Genomic DNA, 7812 nt, shown 5'->3' with positions numbered 1-7812 from the left:
AAAAAAAAAAAAAAAAAAAAAAATCCGAAGTCCTAAGAATCTCATTAGATACCTTTTTGGATGATTCTTGTAGACTTGAGACGGTGCCTATTTTAAGGTACAAAACAATGCCTGCATTTAACAACAGACACACACAAAAATAGATTTCCAAAACCTCAAAAACTGAAAAATTTTGAACTTTTTAAAATCTATTTTTATTGGGAAGCATTATCATAGAAATAGATTTTAAAACATTTTGAATGAAGGGAATATTAGAGAGCATTAAGAAAAATCCTATAACAGTGGCAAGTCTGGGAGAGCAAAGAAAAGCAAGTAGGAGGAATGTGCTTTGAATTAAGCAAGAGTTTGATTCTGTGAAAGAAGCTGAGACTTTATATGGGTCCAGAGTTAACTCATACATTCACTATCCATGCAATACCTGAGCTCTTAGCACATGTTACATACTTTTTAACTAATGGGGATGTTGCTTTGACCAAGATAAAAAAAAAAAAAAAAGCTCCTGTTTTTGTGAAACTTCCAGTAAGGAAGTCAACAGACAACACTGGCCATCATCTCCACCTTCATGGCCTAGGATGGCTATTGATCTCCAGCTATTGGGTCTCCAGAAAGCAGGGTGGAGAGGGGAAAAGAAAAAAATAAAAATTGGTGTGGGGAGTTTGGGCATAATGGCTCACACTTGTAATCCCAACACTTTGGGAGGCTGAGGCAAGAGGATCACCTGAGATCAGGAAATCGAGACCAGCCTGGCCAACATGGTGAAACCCCATCTCCATTAAAAATACAAAAAAATTGGCTGGGTGTGGTGGCTCATGCCTGTAATTCCAGCACTTTGGGAGGCCAAGGCAGGCTGATCACAAGGTCAGGAGTTCAAGACCAGCCTGGCCAACATGATGAAACCCTGTTTCTACTAAAAACACAAAAATTAACTGGGCATGGTGGTGCATGCCTGTAATCCCAGCTACTCAGGAGGCTGAGGCAAGAGAATTGCTTGAACCGGGATCTGAGAGTGGGAGGTTGCAGTGAGCTGAGACGCCCAACTACACTACAGCCGGGGCATTAGAGTGAGACAAGAAGAAAAGAAAAGAAGGAAGGAAGGAAAAAGAGAGAGAGAGAGAGAGAAAGATAGGGAGGGAGGGAGAGAGGGAAAGAAAAATTTGTGGAAGGCCCACATAGCATAGCACTTACAAATCATTGGCTTAAAGCTTAGTCACATAGCCATGCCTAGCTGCAGGGGAGGCAAAACAAACAAACAAACAAACAAAAAAAAACCCCACAGTCATATAGCTAGGGTGACTAATACAGAAGGAAGAAATGGATATTGGAAGGCAACTAGCACTCTCTGCCACATTCTGTAAGGAAAAATTAAGGAAGTTTCTGTCTAAAGCAAGAATAGTAACAGGTCGAGCAAGGTGGCTCACGCCTGCCGAGGTGGGCGGATCACCTGAGGTAAGCAGTCGGAGACCAGCCTGGCCAATGTGGTGAAACCCCGTCTCTACTGAAAATACAAAAAATTAGCCTGGCATGGTGGTGCATGCCTGTAATCCCAGCTACTCCGGAGGCTGAGGCAGGACAATCTCGAACCTGGGAAGCTGAGGTTGCCGTGAGCCGAGATCGCGCCATTGCACTCCAGCCTGGGCAAGAAGAGTGAAATATTTCTCAAAAAAACAAAAAAAAAAAGGGTTTGTGTGTAAGTCATATGTACATTTTTTTTTCTTGGCTAAGAGTCTATGGTTATCATCATATTCTCAAAGGTAGCTCTTAACAAAAATCTTAAGAATTACTCTTATGCCTAATATGACGTGGAACAGCTCGACTTCTCTCGTTCCTAATTTCAAAAATTACAATCTGGATTTTTCAGTAAATTGGGCATATGATGGTGCTGGCACCTATAATTTAGTAAACCGCCCAATTCTTCTACTTACCTCTTTCCACTCCTCTGAACTATTCCCCTGCCTTCTCTCCTCTACAGCATGTAGATTTGTTTCTGCCAAGTCAGTCAGTTGAGATGAGAAAGCTAATTTATGTGAAATGATGCCTGAAAAAAAAAAGTGGAAAGGGTGTCTGTTTGCCGTATCACCAGGACAGATGATGCTTATTGGACAGGTCAGTTTCTGCCCCACGTTTCCACTGTGATTACAGTTCCAAACATCAGGGTATTTTATGACACAAGTTCTAGGAAGGGCTCGCAGTTTTAGGACGAACTAGGAGCTTCCTTTTGCCGTCCTGGGCTCTTTACTCTTCTCTACCTTATAAACTGGTGTATTTGCTTCCAGTTTCATTTGCCTACGTGCTGCAAGAAGCCTAAAATCTTCCTCAGCTTTTTCAGCCCACTGCTAGACTTCCTCAGATCACCTCCCATTGTGGGTGGAAGATCCTTTTTTTTTTTCCCAGAAGGGCCTGTTCAGGTTCCCAGTTTTCTAAAGCAAATGCCTGCTTACTCCCAGGTCCAATGACTATAACGACATGTTGTTTGCAGTTAACTAGTTTTATAAGAGAACTGCTTTCTACACTTGCCCAGGAAATAAACTTACTACAAAATTAATCTTGGAACAAGACAAGTATAAATAAATAAACTAGACAGGTGTGGTGGCTCATGCCTTTAATTCCAGCACTTTGGGAGGCTGAGGCGGGTGGATCACCTGAGGTCAGGAGTTCAAGACCAGCCTGGCCATCATGGTGAAACCCCGTCTCTACTAAATACACAAAAATTAACCTGGTGAGGTGGTGGATGCCTATAATTCCAGCTGAGACAGAAGACTCTCTTGAGCTCAGGAGGCTGAGGTTACAGTGAGCAGAGATAGCACCACTGCACTTTAGCCTGGGCAACAGAGCAAGAATCCATCACAAATAAATAAATAAATAAATAAATAAGGCAGGGCACAGTGGCTCATGCTTGTAATCCCAGCACTTTGGAAGGCCGAGGTGGCGAATCACAAGGTCAGGAGATCAAGATCATCCTGGCTAACACAGTGAAACCCCGTCTCTACTAAAAATACAAAAATTAGCCCAGCATGATGGCACGTGCCTGTAACCCCAGTTACTGGGGAGGCTAAAGCAGGAGAATTGTTTGAACCCAGGAGGCAAAGGTTGCAATAAGCCGAGATCGCACCACTGGACTCCAGCCTGGGCAACAGAGTGAGACTCCATCTCAAAAAACTTAAATAAATAAATAAATAAACTAAATGCTTTCAAGTGTTTTTTTTCCCCCTATGGTACCAATGCTTCTTCTCCACTCTCCCCTCCTTCTCTCCCCCAGCATTTACATGTTTCTCTGTTTCTACTTGTTTCATTTGTGTGATATCTTAGTACTTCAGGATGTGTCCATTTCTCTCTTTAAAAATCCTTGGTCATGTTCCCTGACACTGGAACTATTATTTTTTTTTTTCTTTCTTTTTTCTGGAGACTGAGTTTCGCTCTTGTCGTCCAGGCTGCAGTGCAGTGGCACGATTTTGCTCACTGCAACCTCCGCCTCCCAGATTCAAACAATTCCCTTGCCTCAGCCTCCTGAGTAGCTGAGATTACAGGTGCCGACCACCATGCCTGGCTAATTTTTCGTGTTTTTTTTTTTTCTTTTAGTAGAGACAGGATTTCACTATGTTGGCCAGGCTGGCCTCAAACTCCAGACCTCAGGTGATCCACCCACCTTCGCCTCCCAAAGTGCTGAGATTACAGGCGTCAGCCACCGTGCCTGGCCAACTGGAACCACCTTCTTGCAATAGCTTAACACATTCCCTCCAGGTTATTCTAGTAGCCTTTTTGACAGCTACCTCCTCAAATCAAGCTGACATTAGAAAGGCAAAGCTGGAGGAGAGGGAGGAATTGCATTAAACTTGACAGCAGGGAAAAGTTTGAGGAAGTCTTTTGAACAAGATTTGTCCCCTAGAAACAACGATTTTAGGATGTCATCTTTTTCTCGTGATGGCTCTATTGCCCTATTGTTAAGACAAATCTATTTTTATCCTCACAGTATGCAGTGTACCTGTAAGTACCTCTAGAATTTTTCTATCAGAAGGGATTAGGATAGCAATCTGGATGGATATAGGGCCCAGAAAACTTGTCTTAAGAGATATGTTTGTATAGAAATCACATTAAAACAAATGAACAAACAAAATATCAACTTAGATTGAACTTTATTGGGAATAGCTCCTTGTCTCCTCTGCTGAGCAGACTTTACTTCTGTAGGATGCTTGTTTGATGAGTCTACCTTGAATAATGCCACACCCTCCGTGAGCTGTTTCTTTTCACCACACAGATGAAATAGAATACTCTTTTTGTTTTTTTTGAGATGGAGTCTTACTTTTTCACCAAGGCTGGAGTGCAGTGGCGTGATCTCGGCTCACTGTAGTCTCTGTCTCCCAAGTTCAAGTGATTCTCCTGCCTCAGCCTCCCAAGTAGCTGGAACTACAGGCATGCACCACTATGCCCGGGTAATTGTATTTTATTTTTTAAGTAGAGACAGAGTTTCACCACGTTGACCAGTCTGGTCTTGAACTCCTGACCTCAAGTGATCCACCCACCTTGGCCTCCCAAAGTGCTGGAATTACAGGTGTGAGCCACTGCGCTCAGCCACAAATACACTTATTAAAACAATATTCTGGTTATATAATCAATGCTTTGCTCAGGAAAGCAAAAGAAAAATTCTGAACTCACAGGAGCAATTGAAGCCAGTGTCCAAACTGGGCCTGTACTATTCTTTGCACCCATAGTGTTAGGTTCAAGATCCAAAGAGTTGGGAACTCAGTAGCTGCTGTACTCTGGCCATCTGATAAATCTCTACTCAGTCTTTGCGCCTCACAGCTTTCATGAATTTCTTTGATTCCCTCAAGGTTGTGAGATGCTGCATCTTCAAAGCAATCAGTTCCTTCTGCAAACCGTTACTATAGAGCAACATTAAATTACATTTATACTAATTATTTACTTGTCTGACACCCCCATTAAACTAGGAACTTGCTGAGAACAGAGCTAATTTAGTTATTTTTTAGGATCTCCTATGCTAACTGGCTTGTAGCACTCCCAATACATTTTTCCTGAATGGATAAATAGATAAAAAAGTTGAGTTGACAGTACTAATAATCACAATCTGAGAACTGTTTACCATGATTCCTTATTTTTTTCAGTATTACCTATTCTCTTTTATGCCTCTGCGTCTAGTTTCTGTTCTCCTGTAGCATTTTTAAAAACAACAACCAGGGCTGGGCGCAGTGGCTCATGCCTGTAATCCCAGCACTTTGGGATGCTGAGTCGGGTAGATCAGGAGGTCAGGAGTTTGAGACCAGCCTGACTAACATGGAGAAATCTTGTCTCTACTAAAAATACAAAATTAGCTGGGTGTGGTGGTGCATGCCTGTAATTACAGCTACTAGGGAGGGTGAGGCAGGAGAATTGCTTGAACCTGGGAAGCAGAGGTTGTGCTTTGCACTCTAGCCTGGGCAACAAGAGCGAAACTCCATCTCAAACAAAAACAAAAACAAAACATTGTATAAAGCTCATGAGTTCAAGTCAGGAAATTAGGCAGGCCACTATAGGGACTGTTCATCCCTGCTCCAAGACAACTCGGGCCTCAGCTGGAGTGGATGTAACAAGTGGACCTGGCTGAGACTGCTCACCTGGGGCCACATGTCTGGAGTGTTAGTTCTAGCTGTCAATGGGGTTCTTCCACTCTTCTCCAGATCACATCCCAAGACAGAAAGTTTATGATAACTTGCAAATCAGGTGACTAGTCAGTAAAGGCTGGCACATGTGGGACTGGCTGCACATTCCCCATAGCACGGTAATCTCAGAATAGTCAGACTTCTTACAGAACACAGCTATCTAACCTCAGTGCGTTTCACTTCTCCAGGAAACATTAATCTAAAAATATGGGGCAAGTAGAAGAGGTGTGGTGAGCAACATTCCTTCAAGTGAAGGGGGAAAAAACCCAAATCTCAAAACCATTGTGATGTTCATCCAGATCATCACCTTACAATGGATGATGCTAAAATTACTGTAACCAAATCTCAGTCTTATGCACTACATGGCATTCAAAGAATCCCATTTTTCTCCTTACCTCTAAGTTTTTTGGAAGTTACAAAGAACACAGCTTTTTGCAGGTGCTTTCAGAAACAAATTTTCTATGAGTTAAGTCTGCTTTGTCATGTCAACTTATATTTTCAATATATATATTCGGCTTACATTTTTTGAAAACAACACACACGTTAAATCAAACTAACAAGAGATTTCCTAAACTTTGCAAATTAACAACATCATTTTTTTTTTTTAAGATGAAGTCTCTCTCAGCTGCTCAAACTGGAGTGCAGTGATTCTATCTCGGCTCACTGCAACCTTCGCCTCCCAGATTCAAGTGATTCTCCTGCGTCAGCCTCCCGAGTAGCTGGACTACAGGTATGTGCCACCACATCTGGCTAATTTTTTGTATTTTTAGTAGACATGGGGTCTCACCACGTTAGCCAGGATGGTCTCGATTTCCTGACCTTGTGATCCATCCACCTTGGCCTCCCAAAGTGCTGGGAGGCCAAGGTACAGGAATGAGTACAGGAATGAGCCACGGCACTGGGCCTGCCTATCACTGTTACTTTTAACTAGCAATTACCATGTGAATGTGTACTGGGTATTGCTTTACAAAAATTGCAGGATAGGGACGGGCATGGTGGCTCACACCTGTAATCCCAGTACTTTAGGAGGCCGAGGCAGGCAAATCACAAGATCAGGAGATTGAGACCATTCTGGCCAACATAGTGAAACTCCATCTCTACTAAAAATACAAAACTTAGCTGGACGTGGTAGGCCATGCCTGTAATCCCAGTTACTCAGGAGGCTGAGGCAGGAGAATTGCTTGAACCAGGGAGTCAGAGGTTGCAGTGGGCTGAGATCAGGCCACTGTACTCCAGCCTGGGCAACAAAGTGAGACTCTGTCTCAAAAAAAAAAAAAAAAAATCCCAAGATATGATAATATGAAAGTCCCTCAGGAAACCCTCCACCAAGACTAAAGACATGCCTAGCTACATCACACAAGAATTTCCTTCTCCCATGAAGTGGAATGGAATGAGCAGACTGTTTGCTATGGCCTGCTTTTGAAGCAAGGTATGCCCAGGTCTGGGTGCCCGTCCCCAGAAGTATTAGGGAGGAGTCTGCAACATCTGTAAACTCTGCTTAGTGCTCTTTTGGGTAGAAATAATGTGTTGCTGGCATTTTATGTTTCTATAAAAGCATAGGGAGAAACCTGCCCTATGAGTTCTCAGTGAGGTACAAGAGCCACAATTAGGTAGCAATTTTGATTAGGTATCTATATAGAGGAAAGGAATAACAGGGTCCGAAAAATAAATATTCCCTGCTGATATCCTAACAGGGCCTTGACTGAAAGCAAAACAAAACAAACAGAGTGAGCAATGCAGCTTCTGAGGCTCAAGACAATTTGGATAATTAATTATAATTAAGAAGTCATTAATAATGATTTGGATAATTGATGGTCTGCTCCCATCAGGCTGTGGGCTGGAAGCAGTGCTTAACTCATCCATAACAGAGTCTGAGGCAAAGGAAAAATTAGTAATACTTACCATGTCTTTATCAAAATTATTGCTATCTTGTTTATTATAGTTTTTATATAATTTTATGTTTTAAAATATTGCATTAACATATTATTTATGATGATTACCAAGTGGTTTTGGTGCCCTTAGGTTTGGTGCCTGTTGCAAACACTTTACTACCTCACCCTAGTTCAGGTCCTGTGCCCAGAAGCCAGCTGGATATTGCCTGGCTTGCCACTGAAGGGGAATAAAAGGAGAACCAAACCCTTGGACTAGTCTCTGACCCTTG

This window comes from Cebus imitator, unplaced genomic scaffold, assembly GCF_001604975.1.
Source record: "Cebus imitator isolate Cc_AM_T3 unplaced genomic scaffold, Cebus_imitator-1.0 Scaffold191, whole genome shotgun sequence".
Lineage (NCBI taxonomy): Eukaryota > Metazoa > Chordata > Mammalia > Primates > Cebidae > Cebus > Cebus imitator.
Note: the sequence above shows the minus strand (reverse complement) of the source record.